Genomic DNA, 27,252 nt, shown 5'->3' on the forward strand with positions numbered 1-27,252 from the left:
ATGTCTATTCCTTTACAGTAAATGAATGAATCATACCGCTCCGCAACTGTCTGCCAGAGCATTTGTGAGGCGTTATCATAGACTTGAATAGGAGGCATTGAAAGGCTCCTAACGCCTCCTGACTAGACATGAGGCTTAAATTGAGAAGCTTCGTGACGCTAACGCTTAGTGTGAACAGCACTATGAGCTGTCTATTGTATCTTGTGCATAGGTGTTTTAGGGGCCTTTTTAACACCTCTCAGCCTAAAGGTGGAAAAAGTCTGAAATCATTTATCTTTCTTTGTCTCATTTTTTTACATCACAGAAATCTAACAGGGGTGTGTAGACTTTTTTTTAGCTCCTGAATGTAGATGGGCTGGTCTGAGTATTTCAAAAACTGCTGATCTACTGGGGTTTACAGAAAATGGTCAAGATGAAAGGTAACAGTAACTCAAATAACCACGCATTACAGCCAAGGTATGCAGAATTACATCTCTGAAAACACATCAAACCTTGAAGCAGATGGGTTACAGCAGCAGAAGACCACACCAGTGCCACCCCTGTCATCTAAGAACAGGAAACTAAGGCTACAATTTGCACAAGCTCACCAAAATTGGACAGTAGAAGATTGGAAAAATGTTAGAATCCAAAGAACTGAGCGAGGTGGGGTTCACCGCTCCAGGGAAATCCCAAGTGCAATTGTGGATAAGTCCAGGTGGATGTGGGTGCTGGCAATGCACTAGGCAATGGAAAGTAGCAAAGGACGGATGGACGGCCACACACCAAAGAACTCTTTATTGAAGGAACATGAGCAAACATCGCAAATACACAGCAGAAATCAAAAACAGCTGACGCATTTCACACTTGGTTAGTGCTTATTCATGGCCTTGAATAAGCACTAACCAAGTGTGAAACGCGTCGTTCTTTGGTGTGCGGCCGTCCATCCGTGCTTTGCTACTTTCCATTGGAAAAAAGGTTGCCTGGTCTGATGAGTCTTGATTTCAGCTGTGACATTCAGATGGTAGGGTCAGAATTTGATGTAAACAATAATTAAAAGCATGGATCTATCCTGCCTTGTATAAACGGTTCAAGCTGGTGGTGGTGATGGTGTAATGGCGTGGGTTTTTTTTTGGCACACTTTGGGCCCCTTAGTACAAATTGAGCATCGTTTAAACACCACGGCCTACCTGAGTATTGCAAAATTCTGAAAAAATGAATAGGGACACTTGTTAGTCTATAGGCGGAGTCTTATTTTAATTAGGGGTGTGGCATTTTTTTTGTAGGTGTGGTTAAATATTGGGCTTAACAAGGGTGTGGTTAGAGTCTGAGATGAAAGAGGGATGGGGGGAGAGAAAAAAAAAGGGATACAGAGAGTGGGAGAGAGAAAAAGAGATAGGGAGGGAAGGAGAGAGAAGGAAGGAAAGAAAGAAGGATGGAGGGACAGCAGGTCCAGATCCTACACCCATGGCCGATCCGCCCTATAGGCTCACTATGCAAGCCGGCTTAGAGCCCTGCAAAGCTGCGGAGGGCCCCCCAAATTACTAGAGGCCCTGCCTGGTGAGAAGTAATTTTCTGCCCCTCACCCCGCTTCTCAACTTGTTGGCTGCATGGGAGAAGAGGTAAGAAGGCAGCACCCCCCGCTTCTCACTTTAATGTAAGATGTAATTTCCAACCCAACAGCAGAACACCCCTCCCCCTCTTCTCAACTAATCTTTAACGTGACATGTCAGTGCCCCCCCCCCCTCCCGCTTCTCAACTTTAATGTGATATGTCATTTTTGGCAGGCCCCCACCCCCCCTGCTTGCTTAGGGCCCCAGGGAAGTCAGGATCGGCACTGCCTACACCACAATAGCAATATATGTATTCAAGAAAGTTTAACAATCAGCAGACATAACAATAGAATGCTATGGGGGCGAGAACCCGCTCAGAAATCAAGTTGGTTCCCGCATCGCATATGTGATATATGAGCATAAAAAGTGTATGTAGAACCACAACTTCTTTTTTAGTTTTGGAGATTATAGGGACGGTTAGAACCCCCAGCTAGTATATTTTTTGATGTGTACCTAAAGGAAATTACCATCCACTTCCTGTCCTAGAGGCAGAAGAGGAAGTAAGAGGAAATCTGTGAGGGGAACTCCTTTCTTAGATAGCTATGTCCCAGCGGAGGATTTTTCCTTAAGTCTTGTTCTGGGGACAACTCTAACATTTTGCACTACCCCTCACTTTCTTTTCTTATGCCGCGTACACACGGTCGAAAAGTTCGATGTGAGCCTTTGGTCAGAAATTCCGACCGTGTGTAAGCTCCATCTGAGTTTTTCTGTCGGAATTTCCGACAGCAAAAATTTGAGAGCTGGTTCTCAACGCATGCTCGGAAACAATTTGACGCATGCTCGGAATAATTGAACTTTTTGTAGTTGTAGTGTTGTACGTCACCGCGTTCTTGACGGTTGGAATTTTGTGTGACCATGTGTATGCAAAACAGGTTTGAGCTAACATTCTGTCGAAAAAAAAATCCATGTCTTGTCGGAATTTCCGATCGTGTGTACGCGGTATTAATGACAATGGTACAAAAAGGAAGTGAATATATCCAATGAGGACACAGACTGCAATAAAAACTTGACAGAGGGTATAACCTTTTACCAATCTGGTCAAAATGAAAATAAAAATAAAAGTTTTGTCTAGAGAAACATTTTTAACAGAACTTTAACAAAGTTCAGCCTTGTATATAAAGTTAGCTGCCAATTTCTCTGCATCCACTGAAAGTTTTGATGTACATTTTATATGGAAAGTAAGATTAGTTAGTATAAATCTTTCATCACGTACTTAGTTTGCTTAGGTTTCTCAAATACTGTACTAGAATTATACAAATGCTTCTAGCTTAGCAGTACAGTAGACAGTCATTAGGATATTATGGTTATAAGCATTTTAGTTTTTTGGTAAAACCTTGAAAGGGTTATATACGGTAGTCTATAAAAAAAAAAGAAAAAAAAAACTGTTCCTTGTAGGTCAGCTTTCTATTTTTCTATCTGTGTCTAATTACGAAACCTTACATTTGTTCTGTTCTTTATGACAATAATGGAGCTGGGGCTTTACTAAATGAGGTAGTAGTTTGCAGAATTGGTTCCTTGTGTGAAATAAAACTTTCATGAAGATCAGGCCATGTTTTGTCTTTTCTTTTAAAAGTGGAGAATTTAATCTTTGCGTACACACAATAATTTTTCGGCATGTAGAAAAAAAGTTTTTCCAACTTCATCGTTAAAACGACATTGCCCACACACCATCGTTTTTAAAAAATGCTCTAGCAAAGCGCGATGACGTACAACACGTACGACAGCACTATAAAGGGGAAGTTCCATGCGGATGACGCCACCCTTGGGGCTGCTTTAGCTGATTCCGTGTTAGTAAAAGACGATTTGCGCTTTTCTGTCTGTTACAGCGTGATGAATGTGCTTACTCCATTACGAATGGTAGTTTTACCAGAACGAGCGCTCCTGTCTCATAACTTGCTTCTGAGCATGCGCAGGTTTTTAACGTAATTTTAGCCCACACACGATCATTTTTTACAACCCGAAAAACGACATAGTTTAAAAAAGCGTTAAAAAATGCAACATGTTCGAAAAAAAAATCTCAAATCGGCGGCATTTGCCGGCAATTGTCGGCAATGGCACCGTTCTAATCGGTGCGACGCCGCATCTGCCGCGCTGCACCGATTTCAAAATGTAGTTCCTGTACTACTTTTTTGCGATTTCGCACAGATGTCTCTGAAATCGCGGCCGAAATCGGGACTGACAAGCGGGCGTGAAATCGTGCGAGTTCAGCTGAACTTGCACGGCTTCACTCCCGCAGCCCAGTGTGAACCTGGTCTAAGGTACACTTAGATTTTTTTGCTCCATTAGTTCAATATGTTAAATCTTAGGCCCATTTCACACGAGCGGATCCGTTTTGATGGACTCGCTTGCTCAGCGGGAATCACTCCATTGATCCCCGCTGAGCAGGTGGATGACAGGTCCGTCTCCGCTCACTGTGCTGAGACGGACTTGTCAGAACCCCGCTGTCCTCTATGGGGGGATCGGATGAAAATGGACAGCATGTCTGTTTTTATTTGATCCCATCCAACTCGAACCGCTGGATGGATGTCGAACGTATCGCCATACGTGTGTTTTCAGCAGGTCTTGTCGGATTGGATGCCAGGTGAGTGTCAACAGACACATATCCGCTGACATCCGTCTCCCCATAGAAGTCAATGGGTGGCCCGATCGGATCCACCTGGAAAACAGACAGTTGGATCCAATTGGTCCGATCGTGTGAAAGAGGCCTTAAAGTGGTTGTAAACCCTTAAAATCCACTTTTTGCTACAGGTAAGCCTATAATAAGGCATAACTGTAGCTACCCTGGATAACTTTTAGGAGATAACCCCTGTATCTGCATGTGCCGACGTGATCGACACTCGGCACGTTGCTTCAGTGAGTGTGCTGTTATCAGCAGCTCCCGCGCGCATGTGCGGGAGTGACGTCATCGCTGCTCCGGCCAATCACAGCGACAGACTTGCGATACCCAGAAGTAACTCCTGGAGCGAAGTCGCTGGCCGGAGCTGTGTATGGGCACTGCAGCAGGGGCTTCGATCTCAGGTGAGTATTACATAATAAGCTAGTGTGCTATGCATACTAGCTCATTATGCCTTGGTTTTGAAGGTCTTTGTTTTGTTTGTTTTTTTTCGCTGTGGGTTTACAACCACTTTAAAGTGATTGTAAAGCTTTTATTTATCTATTTATTCATTTTAAATAACAAATATGTTATACTTACCTGCTCTGTGCAATGGTTAGCATAGAGTAGCCCAAATCCTCCTTTTCTTGGGTCCCCTGTTGGTGAGTGTGGCTCCCAGAGTAGCAAAGATTGGCAAGGGTAAGATGCTGGGGGAGTTGCTGGAGGAGTTGGGTCATTTAAAATATAGATTATAATAGTGGTTAACATTACCCCTACTGAGCTACAGAGTTCACAGCCCCATCCCATAACCATGCATGGCTATATCACTTTTTGTGATATCAGTGTCACAGTTTACAATTCCAAAGCTGGGGGGATGACACCCTCCAGCTCCTTTCCATTGTCCTGTGGTGTGTGCCCTGCATAAACATGCTAGGTGAGGTCTAGTTGGCATTTGTGCCTGCAGACTGCTTTTGGTTGTGCACACTCAAGGGTGATGAGGCCATAATTTTATTAAAGTGCAGCGATTGTTGGCACTTTTAGATCAGAAGTCGAGGTGTCTAGCTTTAAAGTGGGGGTAAACTCCCTTGGTTGATATCTACCTATAGGTAAACCTATATTAAGGCTTACCTATAGGTACAGTAAATATATTGTAAACGATCACCGTTTAGGAGATATTTACTTTTGAATGGGCCAGTGATGTCACGGGCGCATACGATCTGAAGAAACAGCATGCCCGTGCCGTTCCTTCAGAGTTTTGTGAATAGCGGTGCGGCCAAAAACGAACTCGGAAGGAAGGCCAGGTGAAGATGAAAGCCTTGTCAGCAGTGACAGCTCGTCGCTGGAGGGCTTGGTTTTAAGGTCATTTTCACATAGTATGAGATGTATACTAGCATATTATAACTTTACCTTGCGGGTTTAAAAAAAAAAAAAGTATGGCCGTTTAGGACTGCTTTAAAAAAAAAAATTGGTTAGAATAATGCAATGAAGCATGCGTAAATAATATTTTTTTTAACAATAGAAGGGTTCATATACCCATTAAAGATAAACTCTGTTATGCCGATAAGGAGAGGGAAAGGTCTTCTTCATTCCATCTGGGAAGAGCTTTGGCAGGGCTGGCAATGGTGCTTGGAATTTCATAGCAGCAGAAGCCCTGTGTCATCAGCTCAGTAGAGGAAATTACTAGCACTTTGGATTACTGGCAGGTCAGCAGGTATTTTTCTGTATTTGCAGAGTTTTTAAACAGACAGAACATAGGGGAATGCACCTGTATTCAAAGATGTATGTATGTAAAGGTTTGCCCAACCCTACACATTAAAGTGATTGTACAGTCTAGTTAAAAAAACAAAAAAAAACAAACATGTTATACTTACCTCCCCTGTGCAGTTGGTTTTGCACAGAGCAGCCTGGATCCTCCTCTTCTCGGGACACTGTTCGCTGCTCCTGGCACTTCCCTCCTGTTGAGTGCCCCCACAGCAAGGAGCTTGCTATGGGGGCACCTGAGCTGAGTCACAGCTCTGTGTGTCCATTTAGACACAGAGCCCCAACCTGGCCCCACCCCCTCTCTCCCCTGATTGGCTAACTGACTTTAATTGACAGCCTGCGAGAGCCAATGGCGGCACTTCTGTGTCTCAGCCAATCAGGAGGAGAGTCCCGGATGGCTAAGACACTTGTGGACATCGCTGGAGAGAGATGGGGCTCAGATAAGGAATTAGGGGGTGCTCGGGAGGCTGCTACACACAAAAGTTTTTTATCTTTAGGCCTCGTACACACGACCGAACATGTCTGCTGAAACTGGTCCGCGGACCAGTTTCAGCAGACATGTTTGGTCGTCTGTACGGCCGACCGGACAATTTTCCAGCGGTCGAATGTTTCTTAGCATGCTAAGAAACATGTCAGCTGGAAGCCTGTCCGTTGGACATGTTCGGTCGTCTGTACGACTTACCGGACATGTCCGCTCGGCCGAAAGCCCTCGCATGCGTCAAAGTGATTTGACGCATGCGTGGAAGGATTGACCTACCAGGGTCACGCACGTCGCCGCATCATCGTCGTGGCGACGGCGCGGCCACGTCACCGCGTATCCTGTCCGTGCGGATTTCGGTTTGAGGGTGTGTACAACCATCAGACCGAAATCTCCGAGCGGACATGTCCGATGAAAACTGTCCCGCAGACCGTTTTCATCGGACATGTCCCATCGTGTGTACGAGGCCTAATACATAGAATGCATTAGGATCTGCCTTTACAACACCTTTAACCACTTCCCTCCCAGCCTATTGTCAAATGATGGCTGGGCGGGACATTTGTCATTTCAGGTGGACGTCATATGACATCCCCACGGGCTGTGCTGCGGCGTGATCTTTCACTGGCCACTGTACACAGCCAATGACTGATCAGTGTACTGGCCCGCTGCCAGTACCATGTGATCGCGGTGGCCAGTCACAGCAGATCCAATGACAATTGTAAACAATGAATGTCTTTGATTCATGACTATTTCATTCAGAAAAAAATGGTTGCTTATACCAGCGAAAACCAGTTGGAAATGCACACAAAACAATTGCAGATCTTTTGAAAAATGGAAGGCCTTTGAATTTTCCCCAAATAAGCACCTGATTCTGTTGGTATACAGCTAAATAACCAACACCCAAATAAAACTCTTGGTTTATTTGCATTTTGACATTGACAAGATATCTAAACCTGTACACTAGTATTTATAACATAAATCATTGTTCAGCTATACACAAATCCTGGGCTATTATGTTAGACATTTGCAGACTCTTAAGAATTAGGTGTTGGTTTATAATCTTGAAACACTGCCAGATACTCACGAAAATCTTTATTGGTAAGGTAAGAGTGTGAAAAATAAGTAAAGTGAGCTGAAAACTTTTTTGGGTGTATGTACGCAGTCATACAGCAGAGATATATATCTTCAGCGCATACAGTATACAGATAGATTTCAAGCAGGTCCAATAGAGGTTTTTATTTACAAGCCCTTGTAGAGGAAAATGTTGATTATAGTAAGTGATATACAGTATGGACTGAAATCAAATTTGGAATTACAGGTCTGCTACGTGACAAATACCTCACCACTGATTTAACTGCCATCACTTCACAAATTTCTTTTTAAAACATATTGCATCACTGGCAACACATAATCTAATCACATTTTTGATGTTTTCTTAAATAACGCTCAACACTTTCTGTAGTCACTGGGTGCAGAATTTATAAAAGTCACATTCATGTGACTTTTATATGGTGCAGATGGTAAGATTTGGCAATGGGCATGGAGAGTCGTGTTAAAGTAGGTTTGCATGTTTGGATAGTGGGTGTGTCCCCTCCTTCATCTGTGCGTTCATTCATCAAATCTTTAATGTTCCAATGATACTGGATGTTTATCTGATGAAGTTTTGGATGTCTTAGTCCTCCTTAATTAAAATAGATGCTGTATGGCCATTTTCCGGATTTTTACATTATATAAATAAGATATTTCCAATGATAAAAGTGCCCATTCGTACCAGTGTGCTGCAGTATTGAACCCTTCACCACAATGCAAAGTATTATTCATTTTAAACATAACCCTTCGTTCTTTACTGCTGCACCTGTTTTGCAGCGCACTTGCATTGAACTGACCACCCTTGCTGCAGGGGAACTTTTGTCCCCTGGGGTATGCTGGCATGATGATTTTTTTGCCAAATGCCTGTTCCTCTGTTCTTAACTGAATTATGCAACAGAAAGAAAGATTTTTTAAGTGAAACAGCCAACCCTGAGACATCATGGGGTAATTTACTAAAGGCAAATAGACTGCTCACTTTGCGAGGGAAGTTGCCTTTTGCAAGGGAATTCGATTCAGAGCTAAGTTAAATGTGGAGCTTTCAATGACTCAGTCCACATGAAAACTTGAGTTTTCAGTGCCTTTTTGTCCACTTGGGTTGTACAGGTTCACCGCCTATGTAAATACCTTTTTTCCACTATGCAAGAGCATATAGAATCCAGCAGAAAAGATGCTGACGTGTTTCAGCCTCTATGGGCCTTAGTCATAACATAAGTGAATGCAGTGAGCGATTAGTCCGATCGTTCTGTTGTTGATTCATTACTGAAGCGTAATAAACTGTATTTACTGTGCTTCCGTTTGTGAATAAACAGGAAGTCTCTGAGTGCTTCCTATTCATTTATCTGTGCAGCTGAGGCTGCAGAGAACAGGAACTGATGAATCTGTCCTCTGTCCCTCTACCAGTCTCAAATGTGAGACATCAGGGGTCTGTTTAGACCCCTGATATTTCACTAAAGGCCCCCATCAGGGCAGTTAAAAATGTAGAACACTAAATAAGGAGAAAAAAATCTAAAAACATTTAATACATTTTAAAATTAAAAAAAAAATACTCTAAAAAAGTTAACGACTCGTTCAAATGTGCTTTACTCTCTAAAGGGCAGCCAGAATTTTGATCATTGTTCAGAGAGCATTTGTCAGGTGGTGAGGAGGCCTATTGCCTCTTCACCCCTGCTTTAACTCTGCACCACAACAAAGGCCCAGATTCGGATACAATTGTGTATCTATCCGCGGGCGTAACTTAGGGCGCAAGTTCCGTATTCATAAAGAACTTGCGCCCTAAGTTACGGCGGCGTAAGGTATGTGGGCCGGCGTAAGCCCGCCTAATTCAAATGGGGATGTTGGGGGCGTGTTTTATTTAAATTTGCTTTGACCCCGCGTATTGTACGCTTTATTTAAACGGCGCATGCGCCGTTTGTGAAAAAATCCCAGTGCGCATGCTCGAAAATCCGCCGCAAAACGTCATTGCTTTCGATGTGAACGTAAATTACGTCCAGCCCTATTCGCGAACGACTTACGCAAACGACGTAAAATTTCAAAACTCGACGCGGGAATGCTACGCCTCATATAGCAGGGGTAACTATACGCCGAAAAAAGCCTAAAAAATTGCGCCGGCCGAACGTACGCTTCTGAATCGCCGTATCTACCTAATTAGCATATTCCTTGCGTAAACATACGAAAGTGCCACCTAGCGGCCAGCCTGAAAATGCAGCCTAAGATACGACGGTGTAAGACACTTACACCTGTCGGATCTTAGGGATATCTATGCGTAACTGATTCTCTGAATCAGGCGCATAGATACGACCTCCCGAAGTCAGACATACGACGGCGTATCGGGAGATACTCCGTCGTATCTCTTTTCTGAATCTGGGCCAAAGTGTTTAGAAAATGGCTGTGATGTGCTTGTAAATCAGTGCTATTTACTTGAATGGGTCTTGTCTGATGAGAGTATAATTTCTGCCATGGCGGCGAAGCATAGCATCTCGGCCATGGCAATTTAGAGAAAATATAATTTGATATTTTTGGAGGGGGAGGGAGGGGCACTGCCAGGCAGGTTGTATGGGGCCCTCACCCTGTGATTTCTAACAACAGCCCTGTTCAGTAGTGTTTTGCCTACTATATATGTTGACTAGTAGGGATGAGCAGCAAACAGGAGTGTTTTTTTTGGTTGTAAAAGGGCTAGTGAGATATGCACTTCCAAACCCTGCACTCTGTACGTAGTTCACTCCCGAACCCTTCCCTCTGTGCACAGCATACTCCTGAACTCTGGACTCCGCACTCTGTACGCAGTGCACTCCTGAACTCTGCATGCTATATGTAACACACTCCTGAATTCTGCACTCCTGGTATATACCATTGCACTTTTAAAACCCTTCCACTGTTAGTGCAATTTAGCCACACCCACCATTTGATACGGCGTGTGGGGGGGGGGGGGGTATTTGGTGGAGGGCGTGGTTGAGTTCTTGCACCTATTCTCAGAGGAAAAAAGCCCTGTATACATGCATATATACATATACACATGTACAGTATACACATATGGAAAGAAATAAAGATACAGTGTATATACACCATATATATAAAACTTGTGTAAGCTGCAACAAAGGCAACATTAGAAATGTTTAGTAATGGAAATCTACAGATGCTTATAGATAATTGCAGCCTTTGTTTTACTTTGCATACCTTATTTTTCTTTTCCTTTCCTATTTTTCTCACATTGACAATTTTGACAAAGGGCAGACTCCCTTTACTTCCAAATAAAAACATGAAATGTCAAAAATAAAATATTAAATATTTTTTTTTTAATCTTATGAGTATTTATTTAAGTTATATGTAAATATATGTATGGACCATGTAGCATCTGATTATAATAATTTCCAAATGAACTTATTACATACTTTAACTTACAATCTGATATTCCTTTATATATGCCACTATATTAGATATGCAATTTACATTTTATGCTTTTTGTTTAGCAAGTGCTGTCGCCTTTTAATATATGTTTTGGCTTTTATAACCTGGTGAGAGTGGTTGTGCTCATTGATAAACTGCAGCTGCTATTATTTCCACTGTATAGCTATTAGCACTTGGAAATTGTCTTTCTTTTACGATAGTTTTTGCTCAAATATGAGCGTACAGGCTTCTTTCGTACGGGAGACATGACGTCCGAGGGTGAGCCTACAGATCTAATGGGCAGCTTATCAAATATGTCATTGGAAAACATAAGGGTGTGTAGAGATTGTCGTATGTGTAATTATTTCTTGCTCTGGGTGTTATTCCTGCTGAAGTTTGGATACTATGACAGCATGGGATGAGATAATCTGATATGATTATGATGCATCTGTCCCTGCTGAAATCACTCAGCTGTGCAGTCCATACTGTCATGCATATTTACTATAGTAATACTAACACAGACATTGCAGGACAGAATAGCAAAAATGTATGCAGGCACTGATGTAGTATGTTACCAGGACTTGGAGAATCTGTCATTAAATAAAATTTGCTGTAGCAGGTGGAAAGTATAGGCATTCTGGCTTAATTCCAGATGGTTTTGATGGGCAAAGCTTTGACAATTCCAAGTAGTGTTAGAGCTTGCTGTTAACCCCATATTCCTGTTGGGCCACCACTAGTGGGCTGCTGTACTGGTCAATAGGAATGTGTTGGAGGGTGCTAAAGCATTTCCTGATGGAATTGCATGGGGTTCGACAATGACGAGAGGGAATGGGGGGCTGTTTCAGGTCTATGTAGTTAAATCTAGGTTCCTGTAATGCCGCGTACACACCATCACTTTATGTGATGAAAAAAAACGACACTTTCTGTGAAGTAAAAAATGACGTTTTTGAAACTTCAATTTTCAAAGACGAAGTTGCCTACACACCATCGTTTTCTCACAATGATCTTGCAAAGTGAGGTTACGTTCCACCACGTTTTACCATTGAAGCTTGCTTCATAAGTAGCTTCTGGGCATGCGTGGATGAAAAAACGTCTTAGAAAACTACGTTTTTTGCTACACACGGTCAATTTCTGTGAAGTAAAAAGTGCACTTTTGAAAAACGACACATAAAATTGAAGCATGCTTCAATTTTTTTTGGTCGTTTTTTACAAGACATAAAACAACGTTTTCCCCCACACACAGTCAATTAAAGTGACGTTTTTAAAAACGTCATTTTTTTTCATCACATAAAGTGATGGTGTGTACGCGGCATTAGTCTATATCAGGGTTCTTTTTAATTTAAGGTTTAAATCTATTCTAAAAAATATATATATGTTTTTTAGCATTTTATGCTATAGTGATAAACAATGCAAACTGTTTTTGAACAAATGTCAACACATAATCCGATTGTAAACCTAATTAAATTTATATTGATTTATATTCTATCCCACAAAACCCCAAGGAATTTTCATTAACAAATTGTATTTTTAAATGATATCTTTGGTCACACCACACACATTCATTTTATAACATTAGCATTGCCCCCCCCCCTTTTCCCTGCTGCTGTGGAAGGAGACAGAGCAGCTCTCATTGAAGATCGATTTCCCTCTTCCCCTCCTTCCTGGCAAATTGTGGAGGAACCAATAAGCACAGAAAAGAGGAGGAGGATGGGACATGTAGTCTTAAGAGACAGCGCTGCCCATTGGAAGTAGTGGGGCATGAACTTCAGCCCCCACCAAGCTTTGCTACAGAGGAGGAGAGAGAGAGAGAGAAAATTTTGCCCAGGCAAGTTCTACAAAAAAAGTTCAGTACAGGACAGGCAACCTGAGTGAGAGGGCATGCTGTGGGGTGTCATCCTGAGAGAGACAGAGACTGAGCTACGGGAAGCCGTTGCAGCGTGGGGAAGCCAGAGAGAATACAGAGCCATTACCGGGATACAGACTTTGCTGTGCTGCCTATCAGAGTTGCCATAGGCAACTCAGAGCGAGCAGATGCCTAGTCAGAAGGACCACTGCTGCTATGTTGGTGGGTCTGGTGAGAGGGCCTTGTGACCGTTTCTTGATACCACCACTAGACACTGAGCCCTTAGGAACTACCTAACCAGCTGCCTTTTAACTACATTACAATACCACCAAAAGAAAGCTCTATTTGTGTTAAAATATGCTCGTCCATTTGAGTTGAGAGGTTTGACTTTGGATGAGTTAAAATTGTTTTTGGGTCTCACCATAAACATGGGGCTTCCAAAAAAAAATTAAGGACATACCTATGGGTCCATCAACCCCATCCACCATATGCCCATTTATTCTGTCGTAATGTCCAGGTCCCGATATGAGATAAAAAAAGCGCTTCCTTCACTTCAGTGCCCTCCCTGAAATCATCCAAATTATGATAACTTATGTAAAATTTGCCCACTCATAAAAAAAAAATTCCCAAAGATTTGCAGAACTCTATGTCACCGATCAGCATATATGTGTGGATGAGTCCCTGGTACCCTTTTCAGCCCAGCTAGGAATAAGACAATATGGGCCAGATCCTCAAAAGAGATACTCCGACTTAAGTGCTGTTCAGTCTGTGTGTAACTTTGGAAACGATCCTCAAAAGGCTTTTTCCAAAGTTACACAGAAGATCCGGCATGTGTAATTGATTTACACTGCCTAATTTTAGGATGCAGTACCGCATCCGCCGCTGGGGGCATTTCGAGTCGAAATGCCGTTGCTAGTATGCAAATTAGCACTTAAGGCGATCCACAAAGCTTTCTAGCTTCTTTTTTGCGCCGTAAGTGTTATTTTGCAAGTGTAAAATTAGGGCTCGTTTTACAAAGTGTAAAGTTAGTCACACCTTGTAAAGGCCCATTGCAGCGACGGCATTTGGTATGCTTTCCCGAGGGAGAACTCCACGTCAATTTGTAAAAAACAAAACCGGCATGGGTTCCCCCCCAGGAGCATACCAGGCCCTTAGGTCTGGTATGGGTTGTAAGGGGACCCCCCCTACGCCGAAAAATTGACGTAGGGGGTCCCCCTACAATCCATACCAGACCCGTATCCAAAGCACGGTACCCGGCCGGCCAGGAAGGGAGTGGGGACGAGCGAGCGTCCCCCCCCCTCCTGAGCCGTGCCAGGCCGCGTGCCCTCAACATGGGGGGGTTGGGTGCTCTGGGGCAGGGGGGCGCACTGCGGGCCCCCCCACCCCAGAGCACCCTGTCCCCATGTTGATGAGGACAGGACCTCTTCCCGACAACCCTTGCCATTGGTTGTCGGGGTCTGCGGGCGGAGGCTTATCGGAATCTGGGAGTCCCCTTTAATAAGGGGGCCCCCAGATACCGGCCCCCCACCCTAAGTGAATGGATATGGGGTACATCGTACCCCTATCCATTCACCTGGAGGCAAAAAGTAAAAGTTAATAAACACACAACACAAGGCTTTTTAAAATAGTTTATTATTCTGCTCCGGACGCCCCCCCTGTCTTCGTTATTAGCTCAATTACCAGGGGGGGCTTCTTCTTCCGCTCTCCGGGGGTCTTCTTCCACTCTCCGGGGGTCTTCCGCTCTCCGGGGGGGCTTCTCCGGACTCCGGGGGGGCTTCTCCGGACTCCGGGGGGCTTCTTCCATCTTCTCCCCTCTTCCGCTCTTGACTCGGCGAACCCCGGTTCTTCTTCAGCTCTCCGGTGCCTTCTTCTTCAGCGCTGGCTGCCTGCTATGTTTGTGTGTTAGCTCGATTTCAAACAGGCAGCCGGCGCGGTCTTCTGTGGCGTCAGGGTCTTCTGGTCTTCTGTTCTTCCGATGTTGCCTCGTCGCCTGTTGTCGCTGTAATGATGGAAGCGCGCCTTGCATCACATTTATATAGGCATCACCGTCCCATCATGCTCCGGTAGGTACCCACGTGGTGGGTGCACGTGGGTAGGCACCCACCACGTGGGTACCTACCGGAGCATGATGGGACGGCGATGCCTATATAAATGGGATGCAAGGCGCGCTTCCATCATTACAGCGACAACAGGCGACGAGGCAACATCGGAAGAACAGAAGACCAGAAGACCCTGACGTCACAGAAGACCGCGCCGGCTGCCTGTTTGAAATCGAGCTAACACACAAACATAGCAGGCAGCCAGCGCTGAAGAAGAAGGCACCGGAGAGCTGCAGAAGAACCGGGGTTCGCCGAGTCAAGAGCGGAAGAGGGGAGAAGATGGAAGAAGCCCCCCGGAGTCCGGAGAAGCCCCCCCGGAGTCCGGAGAAGCCCCCCCCCGGAGAGCGGAAGACCCCCGGAGAGTGGAAGAAGACCCCCGGAGAGCAGAAGAAGAAGCCCCCCCTGGTAATTGAGCTAATAACGAAGACAGGGGGGGCGTCCGGAGCAGAATAATAAACTATTTTAAAAAGCCTTGTGTTGTGTGTTTATTAACTTTTACTTTTTGCCTCCAGGTGAATGGATAGGGGTACGATGTACCCCATATCCATTCACTTAGGGTGGGGGGCCGGTATCTGGGGGCCCCCTTATTAAAGGGGACTCCCAGATTCCGATAAGCCTCCGCCCGCAGACCCCGACAACCAATGGCAAGGGTTGTCGGGAAGAGGTCCTGTCCTCATCAACATGGGGACAGGGTGCTCTGGGGTGGGGGGGCCCGCAGTGCGCCCCCCTGCCCCAGAGCACCCAACCCCCCCATGTTGAGGGCACGCGGCCTGGCACGGCTCAGGAGGGGGGGGGGCGCTCGCTCGTCCCCACTCCCTTCCTGGCCGGCCGGGTAGCGTGCTTTGGATACGGGTCTGGTATGGATTGTAGGGGGACCCCCTACGTCAATTTTTCGGCGTGGGGGGGTCTCCTTACAACCCATACCAGACCTAAGGACCTGGTATGCTCCTGGGGGGGGAACCCATGCCGATTTTTTCTTTGAAAATTGGCATGGAGTTCTCCCTCAGGAATGCATGCCGCTGTCATTTTTTTTTTCCCCGACGCAACTTTAAGCCGTCGCAATCCTCAAAACTCGGCGTAACGTAACTTCGCGCATGCGCAGTACGGCCGACGCGCATGCGCAGTACGGCCGGCGCGGGAGCGCGCCTCATTTAAATGGGACTCGCCCCATTTGAATAGGAACGCCTTGCGCCGGCGGAATTTTAGTTACACAGCCTGAATTTTCTAGATAAGTGCTTTGTGGATCAGGCACTTAGGTAGAAACTTTAAGCCAGTGTAACTTAAATTGGATTTTTTAAGTTACGTCAGGTTTTTGTGGATCTGGCCCTATATTCCTAGCAAAAGGGTAAGATAGGGAGAAAAATGTTATGAGCTTTGTGAGAGAGTCACATGATATCTGTATGCATGCATTCCGCATATATGAAGGAAGAGATTCCCGGCTCCGGCCCCCCTAAATGCCCAGCCTACATGAGCACAACTGGAAAAATTATATGGGACCTGGCATACCCACTGCTGAACAAAGGTTATATATATATAATATATACCTGGATAACTAATACTAACTAGCCTGCCCCTTTTCAAACACCTATACCTTGCAAAAACCCTGGCCTGCGGAACCTCCAGAAAGAACAGGAAGGGCTTTCCACAAAGGGGGGAAAAAGCAACATTAAGCAGCAACAAAATGCTGGCTTTGAGGTGAAAAGATATCAGAAATGCATACATGATGTCCACCATCCATGATGACACTACAGTTGAGGTTCAAAGAAGACAAGGTCCCATTGAAAAGCCAACATGTGTCTAAGAATATAATCTCTACATGGGGGTGGATTTCAATGACTAAATGCTTCAGCCTTATTTGACAACAAGGAGGTCTGGCTTCTGGTACAAAAAAGTAGCGATTTATCGCATCCATTTGGCCATTTATGATGCTTACATAATCTATACCAAATCCACGGAAAGCCCTGCCAACTTCCTAAAATTCATTGAAGAAGTTGTCATGCCCCCCCCCCCCCCCCAGAAAACGTTTGCTCCGATGCTGATAGTCGACTTCATGAGCGCCACTTCCTGGACAACATTCCACCATCTGAAGCAGGCCAAAGATGCCAAAAAAGATGTTGCGTATGCAGCAAAAGAGTATTTCGAGGAGATACCAGCTACCATTGTCCCCAGTGTCCCTCCCAACATGGCCTTTGTATTGGTGAATGCTTCCGACTTTATCACACATCACTAAAATATTAGTCCATATTTATAAATATTTCCCAGTTTTGATCATCTGTGCTGACTATTTTCCATGTGAGGGGCATCAGAATTGTTTTTCCGGATGGAGAAAACAATGTTTTTTGATTTCTCCGGGTTTCATAATTTTTGGATTAGGCTCCGGAGTCCGGAGGCTTCAAAGACATTTGGGTGGGTGAAGCCTCTACCGCTGTGCCCAGGTCTTACCTAAGGCCTTCAGCCTGCTGCTGACTTACTGCCATCATCCCTCTGCATGCCGCATGAACTGCTCACACCTCTGCTTGCTACCTGTACTTTGGAAATAATTAGCTGTAGCAAGAGGCAGTATGTTTATGAAGGGCTGGAGTGCGGTACAATAATGAGTTTCTGTTTGCTCCGATGCTGATAGTCGACTTCATGAGCGCCACTTCCTGGACAACATTCCACCATCTGAAGCAGGCCAAAGATGCCAAAAAAGATGTTGCGTATGCAGCAAAAGAGTATTTCGAGGAGATACCAGCTACCATTGTCCCCAGTGTCCCTCCCAACATGGCCTTTGTATTGGTGAATGCTTCCGACTTTATCACACATCACTAAAATATTAGTCCATATTTATAAATATTTCCCAGTTTTGATCATCTGTGCTGACTATTTTCCATGTGAGGGGCATCAGAATTGTTTTTCCGGATGGAGAAAACAATGTTTTTTGATTTCTCCGGGTTTCATAATTTTTGGATTAGGCTCCGGAGTCCGGAGGCTTCAAAGACATTTGGGTGGGTGAAGCCTCTACCGCTGTGCCCAGGTCTTACCTAAGGCCTTCAGCCTGCTGCTGACTTACTGCCATCATCCCTCTGCATGCCGCATGAACTGCTCACACCTCTGCTTGCTACCTGTACTTTGGAAATAATTAGCTGTAGCAAGAGGCAGTATGTTTATGAAGGGCTGGAGTGCGGTACAATAATGAGTTTCTGTAGGTAACAGTGTACCAAGACCAATATTATGGCTGTGCTTTCTGTCTCTGCCTGGACAATTCCTATGGACAAGTGCTTTGGCTGTGCTGACAATATCCTTGTACTGACTATACACAATATTCCTGCCTGCTGCCTGGATAATTACTATTTCTGTTGCTAAGCACATCTCTGCCTGCTGCCTGGACCAATGCTTTTCTCTATGTACACGACTAAAATCCACAGGAAATATTTTTTTTTACCCTTTTCTTAAATTTTTTTATTTTGGAGTGTAATTCTTGGTATGTACATGCTACGTGTTAGAAATATGAAGGTACTTCAAAAATGATAGGCTGTCAGGAAATTAGATGTGTAATTTATGCTCCTAGAACACCTGAAGGTGCTATTTGAATGTTGGACCTCTGTATGTGGCCAGGCTGTGTACGACTCTCACACATGTGGCATTGCCATACTCAGAAAAAGTAGGAGACTCTATTATGGGGTGCAGTTTTTGCTGTGTGTTAGAAATATTGTATAAATGGACAACTTTGTGTAAAAAAAAATGTGTTTTAATTTTTGTTCCACATTTTCCAAAAACATTGTGGAAAAAATGACATGTTTAAAAGTCTTTTTATGTCTCATAGATTATACTCTGGGGTGTTTGCTTTCCAAAATGGGGTCAATTTGTGGGCGTTTCCATTGTCCTGGTGCTCCAGGGCCTTCCAAAGTGTAATAGGTAGTTGAGAAATGAGATGTGTAATTTATGCTTATAGAACACCTGAAGGTGCTACTTCAATGTTGGGCCTCTGTATGTGGCCAGGCTGTGGAAAAGTCTCACACATGTGGTATCGCCATACTCAGGAGGAGTAGCAGAATGTATTTTGGGGTGTCATTTTTGTTATGTACATGCTATGTGTTGGGAATATATTATAAAACCTTGTGTAAAAAAAAGCATTTTATTTATTTTTTTCCATATTTTCTAAAAACTTGTGGGGAAAAAATGACATGTTCAAAAGACATGATCTATGCCTCATAGATTATACATTGGGGTGTTTGTTTTCCATACTCAGGAGGAGTATCAGAATGTGTTTGGGGTTTAGTTGCAAGTATGCATATGCTGTGTGAAAACAATAACTTTTTAATATGACAATTTTGTAAAAAGAAACAAAAAGAAATGTAATTTTGCAAAGAATTGTGGGAAAAAATGAAAACTTAAAAAAACTCACCATGCGACTTACTAAATACCTTGGAATGTCTACTGTAATTTGGGGGGGTATTTGTACTTTCCTGGCTTGTTAGTCCCATTTCACACTAAGGCGAACTATCCAGCGACCTAGTCCTAAATGGCCTTGTGCTTTATATTTGGCTTCGATGGCCACTGCTTAGTGGAATGTCTTAGAGAAATGTCTCTTTAACAAGTCTAAACGGAAGGGTTAACAGATGGTTGTAACTGAAATGCAGGTCAGAAAACCTCTCACTGGGTTCCTCTGTAGCTGTAGGCAGTCCTTTAATGGCAGAAAGTGATCTGTATGGTGGAGGGGTCCCCCTATTCTGTGGTACAGAAGACAGCAGCAGATGCAATGGTGACTTGGACAGTAACTCTGGATGCAGATGTCCCCGCTCGGATTAGGCTTATGCTTCCAGCATTCAGCACAATAACCTGCCCTCCCTCTGACACTTCACTCTTCCAGAAGGGTATCTTTATTTTCTGTTTCACGTTTGTATGTGGGCTGTTTTGGGGGTATTGCTGCAGAACCTGTGCATTGTATATATTTACACAGTACACGTACACTCAAATGTGCTCCACCTATGTTATTGAAGTTAAAGTGATTGTAATTGGCTCCTTCTTCCTGCCAAGTGCCCACCATAGAAAGTAGCTTGCTATGGGGGCACTTTTGTTGCCTCGCTCCCAAACTGCAGTCTGTGTGTCCATGACTGCTGAGAAGCATAGGCTTATTTATGACCAACTAATAAACCAATACCTTGCTCCCCACCCCCCCCCCCCCCAAAAAAAGACACGGAAGCTGATAAGGTCGGAAATAGGGCAGGGCCACAGCTTTATTGATCTTTTCAAAGGTACAACTTTCAAAATGTAACAAACAATGCCAGTCACTGTATACTGTGGGCACCCATAAACATAAACTTACATCGTCTAAGAGTCAGTGCCAGACAGGCATAAGATTGACCCCAGAATTTAACCTGAAGGCATAGCCCATAAAGCCACATCAATTGCTGGCAAGGTCAAAACCGCCAATAAAGATGTGACAAAAAATCACAACTGGCAAGAGGGTGGGCAACTTTTGTGACAGCTGAATCTCCTCAGAGCAGTTGGATGTGCCTCAGCATAGCCTTTTCCCAGAGTTCAGGCTCCACCCAGTCACCTCAGGTCTTTGTAGCCAATCCTAAGGGGGCTACTTAACTTCCCTTTTAAGTTCACACCCACAGTGATGCCATGCTTCCAACAGTCAAGGCTCCCTTTCCCTAAAGGCGGTTCAAGGGGCCTTGGTCCTTATTATCTCTGAGCCCATGAGGAGGGAGAGGGCCAGTGGCGACCCGTCCATAGGGGGCACCCGGGCGGCGCCCCCCCCTCCTGTAGTCATTAAAAAAAAAAGAAAAAAAATGGGCCCTTTAAGGCTTTTAAAATGTCGTGTTATTGTGGCCAGCTGCCGCTGGTCTATTCAGATGGCCGGACATAGGGTGCCGGCTAACTGAATAACGGCAGCTGGTTGGCTGTGCGTAAGTGCCTATCAGAGCCAGCGGCTCTGATAGGCTTTCCGAGTACCGGATGTCTTATCCTCGAAACGTACGGGGGCTGCGTCCCTTGGATAAGACTGACGGCCGTCTCAGCCAATCAGGTTCACCGATTCTGGTTATCGGTAACCTGATTGGCTGAAGCATCATCGAGGGCGGCAGAAGACATCGAGGGACCGTGGAAGGAGGATGGCTAACCCCAGAAAGGTAAGTGCCGGGCGGGGGGGGGGGGGGGGGGGCAATCTGACTGGCAGCATTTTACATGGCACAGTGGTGACAATTGATGTGGGAACAGTGGCTACAATTGATGTGGGCACAGTGGGGACAATTGATGTGGGCACAATGGGGACAATTGATGTGGGCACAGTGGGGACAATTGATGTGGGCACAGTGGCTACAATTGATGTGGGCACAGTGGGGAAAATTGATGTGGGCACAGTGGGGAAAATTGATGTGGGCACAGTGGGCACAATTGATGTGGGTACTGTGGCGATAATTGATGTTGGCACAGTGGCGACAATTGATGTGGGCACAGTGGCGACAATTGATGTGGGCACAGTGGCGACAATTGATGTGGGCACAGTGGTAACAATTGATGGCATGGCACAGTGGCTGCCGCAGCGTTTGATGGCACAGTGGCTGCGTTTGGCATGGCACAGTGGTGACAATTGATGGGCACAGTGGTGACAATTGATGGGCACATAGCCGTCTTTACCGCAGGGCAAACGGGACAGCTCCCCAGGGCCCTGTCACTGTTAGAGGCCCAAAGCAGAGCCGCCCGTTACGCCTGAGTGCTGCCCACAAATCGGTGCTGAAAATCATGTGTGCAGCAAGTGCCGCTTTCTTTTTAGATCGAGTAGCGGCCCTTGCCATGGGTGGGTGGGGCCTTGAATTCCACTGACGCTATGGCCAGCCCCTTGCTATGCGTGCAGTGTTTAGTGACCAGTGTATCCCGGAGGAGCAGGGGAGGAGTGCGACCGCGGAATGGAGAGGAGTGCTACCTGGTTCCTGCTTTGTCAAGTGAAACTAGGCAGCGGCTAGCAGTGTGTGTGGACTGTGGAGAATTATTTAGATCAGAGGCTGGAGCTGAGCTTGCCAGGACAAGGTAAGGTCTTCTTTCTCCTTCCCTGGCTCCCTATCCCCATGCCATGCCAAGTGTAAAATAGAGGAACTTTTTAAAACACTGACCAGACCTGCAGTCCAGGCTGAGTGAGGCCTCAAAGGACACAGCATAATTTACAGCACATGGCATTACTGTCTATATTTAACTGCTTGATGGGCTTATTTTGGGCCTAGCTGGTTCACATGTATGTGTTTTGGCGACCCAAATTTGCGCAGGCACAGCAGCCTATTCATTTGAATGGGCCGCCATGCCTGCATTTCCTGCAAAAAAAAGCGCATGCATCATGTAATAGGCTGCGCACACAGCACACCTATGCCCATCAAGCAATGAAATACAACACTGTCTGTCCATTCTGCTGTGACTTATCTGCAGTTCCCGCACTGTCAAACTTGCTGCATTTTTAGACGTTTAGGTCACGCTTTTAAAAACACAGTGCGTTTGTGTGTGCAAGAACTGCAGGTAAGTACAGTAGTATGGTGCAAAAGCAGAATGGATTTCAAGGCAACTATATTTTTAAAATGCTGAATGCACCTTTTTTCTGCAGGAAACAAAGGCATGGCAGCCCATTCAAATCAATGGGCTGCTGTGCCTGCACAAATGAGGGCCGCCAAAACACATACATGTGAACCAGCCAGGCCCAAAATAAGCTGGAGGGGGGCCCAAAAAAAATGTTTGCCCAGGGCCCAAACCATATTAAAGACGGCCCTGGATGGGCACAGTGGTGACAATGGAAAGGCACAGTGGCAACAGTTGATGGCACAGTGGCTGCGTTTGATGGCATGGCACAGTGGCTGCGTTTGATGGCACAGTGGCTGCGTTTGGCATGGCACAGTGGCGACAACTGATGGCACAGTGGATACAATTGATGGCACAGTGGCGACAATTGATGGCATGGCACAGTGGCTGCATTTGATGGGCACCGTGGCTGCATTTGATGGGCACAGTGGCTGCCTTTGATGGGCACAGTGGCTGCCTTTGATGGGCACAGTGAGGCTGCAATTGTCTTTTTTTTTCATTTGTTTGCGCCCCCCAAAAATTTGGAGCACCAGCCGCCACTGGAGAGGGCCACTGCTCTCATGCACAGTGCTGGATCAAGATCAGGCTCAGGTAAGTAAAGGGGGGGGGACTGCACTCAAAGTTTTTTTGTTACCTTAATGCAGACAATGCATTAAGGTAAAAAAACTTCAGCCTTTGTAGCCACTTTAAATTTAGATCTCTCAGATGTAATTCTTAGTTAAATTACAGCAACCCAAGCAAAATGTTTCTATTGCCATTTGCGCTGAAATAATATAGAATATTATATAGTCAAAATACAAGATGGAAACATTTGTAGGGTCTCATTTAGACTTGAGGTTGGGGAGCATTAAAAATGCACATTCACAGCAAGAAAGTAGAGTATTGTGGCCAATAGACATGGACAGTCATTGTTCATTCCTAGCAATCCCTGGCACTGTACTTGAACCTTAACACACACAAGCCCTAAAAAATGTTTGAGTAACAATTCTTAGCAGTACCACATTCCTTCTGTTTGGGCAGGCTGCAGTCCTGATAAACTACGCTGTTTTTTTTAAAAATGACTGTAACTTGAGATTACCGAGCTATCAACTAACTTTCTTTGAAATAGGGTGATTTTAATATGCAGCAAATAAGGAATAAGTCCAAAAGGTAATCAAATGCTACTGAGCAAATTACACATGCCCTGTGTAGTATTAGCTTTATATGAGTTATACAGAAGTTATAGTGACAGATCCCCTTTCCTATGTGTATCACAAAAAAGATCTTAGCGTAATCACGGAGGTTACTTTTAGAAACTGATGCACAGAGCAGCTGCCAAACCCACTACCTTGCACAGCCACAAAAATAGAAACTCACGTGATGTGACGGGAATACAGATCTATGAGTCACTCTGTTTTGGCTTCCATGTAGGTAATTTTGTTCCCACATACTTTGACAGGAAATAATTAATTGAATTGAATATCTTCATAAACGTGTTTGGAAGCTACAAAATGTTAACGTAAATGGGTCACTTGTTGTAGTGCCTTTGCCATCTGAAAGCAACAACATTTTACCACTTACAGTATCTACTGGGACAATTTTTTCTGTTTCAATTGTTTTTATTAAACGTTTTAGTAAAACAAAGAAAAAAGGAGACCAGCGAACAATCCCTGAGCGCTCCATGCAACTCTCTTTGGAACCAGCTCCCTCATCAGCTCCGAGCATCCTCCTCCTTGATGGCCTTCCATAAGGGCTTGGAAACACTTCTTTTTTCACAAGCCTACAGATAGAGACTTGGCCTTCCAAGCCCTTAGCAGGACGCTGCCTTAATCCCAGGCTGCGGTCCATGGTCAGGGAGTAGGGATAGGCTTTTTGTGCCCTGACACCCCCCCTTCTTCTTATATTTCTGTTTATTTCTTGTCTGTTCCACTCTTTTACTTAGATGTCCTAGTTTCTTCTTTTTGCTCTTGGGAACTGGATACCCCCAGCTTGTTAAGCGCTTAGACGCGAGTTTCATAACTCGCATTCGGCGCTCTATAAGTATTTATTCCAATCCAATCCAATCCAATCATAGGAGACATACTACTGGGACAATTTTTTAAATTTGTGCCTGTCTATGTCTGCAATGTGATGATTTTTCGTCAATTTAGGCGACCCCTCAGATTTTGTAAAGGAAGTGATGTTCTGTTGCCGCCATCTTGCTACACACTTAAAAATAAGTGTGAAATGCAAGACTCCGGTGGGTGTAACAAGATGTCCACTTGCCTCCATCTTACTGTATCCTTACGATGGACGAGTGTGGGGTGTAGCAAGATGGCGGCAACGGAATGTCACTTGCGTTACAAAATATGACGGGTCGCCTATTTTGATAAAACAATGGCAAACAAGAAAGATATCTGCTTGACATATCTGTTTAAATAATGTTTTCTGTGGCAGACATAATAAAACTTAAATTCCACACTGCAGTCATGTAATCACTGGAGAGCTCAAACTGCCATATGCAGATAGCCCCCTGCATGAATTTAGCAATAGCGCAGACAATTCTCCAGACCCGAATTACAAACGTTTGGTTAAATTTACGAAAATTCTCGTACACCAGAATACAACTTCGGAAGGGATGTGATGTATTGCATTGTATTGTATTTTAATGTATTCTTTCATTTCTGAATAAGCACAGTCTTGGTCATCTGACTTTTTTTTCAGAAGAATACTGTATTGATTCAATTTAAATTGGTCTTTCTGATATCGTAACGAGAAAAATGTTCATGCTTGTCCCTTGGATAATTTAGCATCTACTGTTATTATCAGTTCTCGAAAGCTGTGTACTAATGATCAGATTATGGTACTTCCAAAGCGGTATTTTTCATCCAATTTTCTCATCGTGTATTAGGCATAAGCAGAATTAAAGAAGAGTTCCGGGCACCCATGAAAAAATTAAATACTGTAGCTGCTGACCTTTAATATTAGGACACTTACCTATCCAGGATTCCCATGATGTCGGCACCCCATATGATTTTTGGATCTACTCTCTGGTGCTGCCTCCTCCATTCGTAGTAAGGGATCCGGGCAGTGAAGCGCACTGCTCTTTCTAATTGGCCTGGCGGCGGAGGAAAGAGGTGAGGGGGTTGAACTTCCGAGGGACGGCACCTTGGAAGTGGGGACAGGTACCTGTCAAAAACAGGTACCTGTTCCCCCTCCCCCTGAAAGGTGCCAAATGTGGCACCGGAGGGGGGTAGGATTTAGTTGTAAACCCTTAAGCCTCGTGCACACGATCAGTCCATCCGATGAGAACGGTCTGAAGGATACTGGCTCATTATGCATTTCTCTTGCAGGTTTTTTTTTTAAAAGAAATGTTTTGGAGGGTTTACTTCCTCTTTAAGCTGAGATTCCACTTTTGGGTGGAATTCCGCTTTAAGAACAAAGACGTTTTTTTAGCTTTTTTATGATTTTTATTTCATTTTGCAATTCTTGCATGTACAACATCACTTGTAATATGGCCGAGGCAGTCGTGGACATCACTGGAGAGAGATGGCGCTCACTTAAGTATTAGAAGGGCTGAAGGGGGCTACTGCATACAGAAGGTTTTTTATCTTAAAGCATAAAATGCATTAAGATAAAAAAAAAAGCATTGCTAGATCTTTTAAATTACAAATGATACAGATCTGATTGCAGATGTGGAAATATGGGACAACTTGTGAACTAGCTACCACAATATTATTACATTCCTCATATCATAGGAAAGGTAGGCACGAGGGGGGTACTAGAACAGTACATTTTAAAAGAGCAAACTATTCTAAACTCTGCTCAATGCTGCAGGATATTAAGTGGGACCAAATCCTTATTAAATAAAAAAGTGTTTGATGATGACACAAAAATAGTTACTCTTTAGGGGGAGAAACTCTAGTGGGTAGCGATAAACTTTCCAGCATAAGTAGTGAATGCGAAATCTTCATTCATATGAGTATGACCTCTGTGGCTGCACTTGACTTCCGTAGTAGAGACAGACTTCCCAGCATAAGTTAATGGTTATATATAATTTTATAAAAAGTAATAAATAATATTATATTTTAGATAATATGTCCCTACAGCCTTTTTCCATTAAACCCCAACCCTTAGCAGAGTGGTGACTGGTGATAGCTGCACTGCCACTTCAGGCAAGCACAGGACTTGTATGAATTTTGGGTTAACAGGACAATTAAAATTTAAAGGAACACTAAAGGCTATTTTTTTTTTAAATAACAAACATGTTTTACTTACCTCTACTGTGCAGCTTGTTTTGCACAGTGTCCCCAAATCCTGTCTTCTGGGGTCCCTCGGCGACTGTCTCGGCTCCTCCTCGCAAAAGCTTTCCACCTTCATGCGAACAAGCTTGCATGGTGTAAAGCTTTTGCGGGCGCGCTCCCGTGATACAGCGGCGGGCATAGTCACCGACTGTATCACTCGGCCCCGCCCCCGGCACGTCGCATCATCAGATGTGATTGACAGCAGCGCCAGCCAATGGCTGCGCTGCTATCAATCCGTCCAGCCTAGCCAATCAACGGCCAGGCTGGGAACCGAAGAGGATCACGAGGACGCTCGCGGGACTTTCCAGGGATTAAGGTAAGTAAAACGGGGATTCAGGGGGGGCCGGTACCATCGGATGTTTTTTCACCTTAATGCATAGGATGCATTAGGGTGAAAAAACATTTACATTTACAACCCCTTTAACTACAGGCAAAAGGTTTTTTTCAATTTTTGATACAACGGAGAGGAATTAGAGTACTTATGAGCTTTTTATTGCTGTCTATGCCCCCATTAGGGAGAATCACCCTCTGTATTTGTCCTGTGTACTGTTTTCAAGTAAAAAAAAGGGATATCTTCCAATGGGGATACTAGTTCGGGTGACA

At 44.5% G+C, this 27,252-nt stretch overlaps 1 protein-coding gene across 2 annotated transcripts in view; it reads left to right on the top strand.

Moving 5' to 3' along the window:
• Positions 1 to 27,252, top strand: part of BTC (betacellulin) — a 79,528-nt gene that overhangs the window by 10,872 nt on the left and 41,404 nt on the right. The window lies entirely within an intron of this gene.

Source organism: Rana temporaria, chromosome 1 (genome assembly GCF_905171775.1).
Source record: "Rana temporaria chromosome 1, aRanTem1.1, whole genome shotgun sequence".
NCBI lineage: Eukaryota > Metazoa > Chordata > Amphibia > Anura > Ranidae > Rana > Rana temporaria.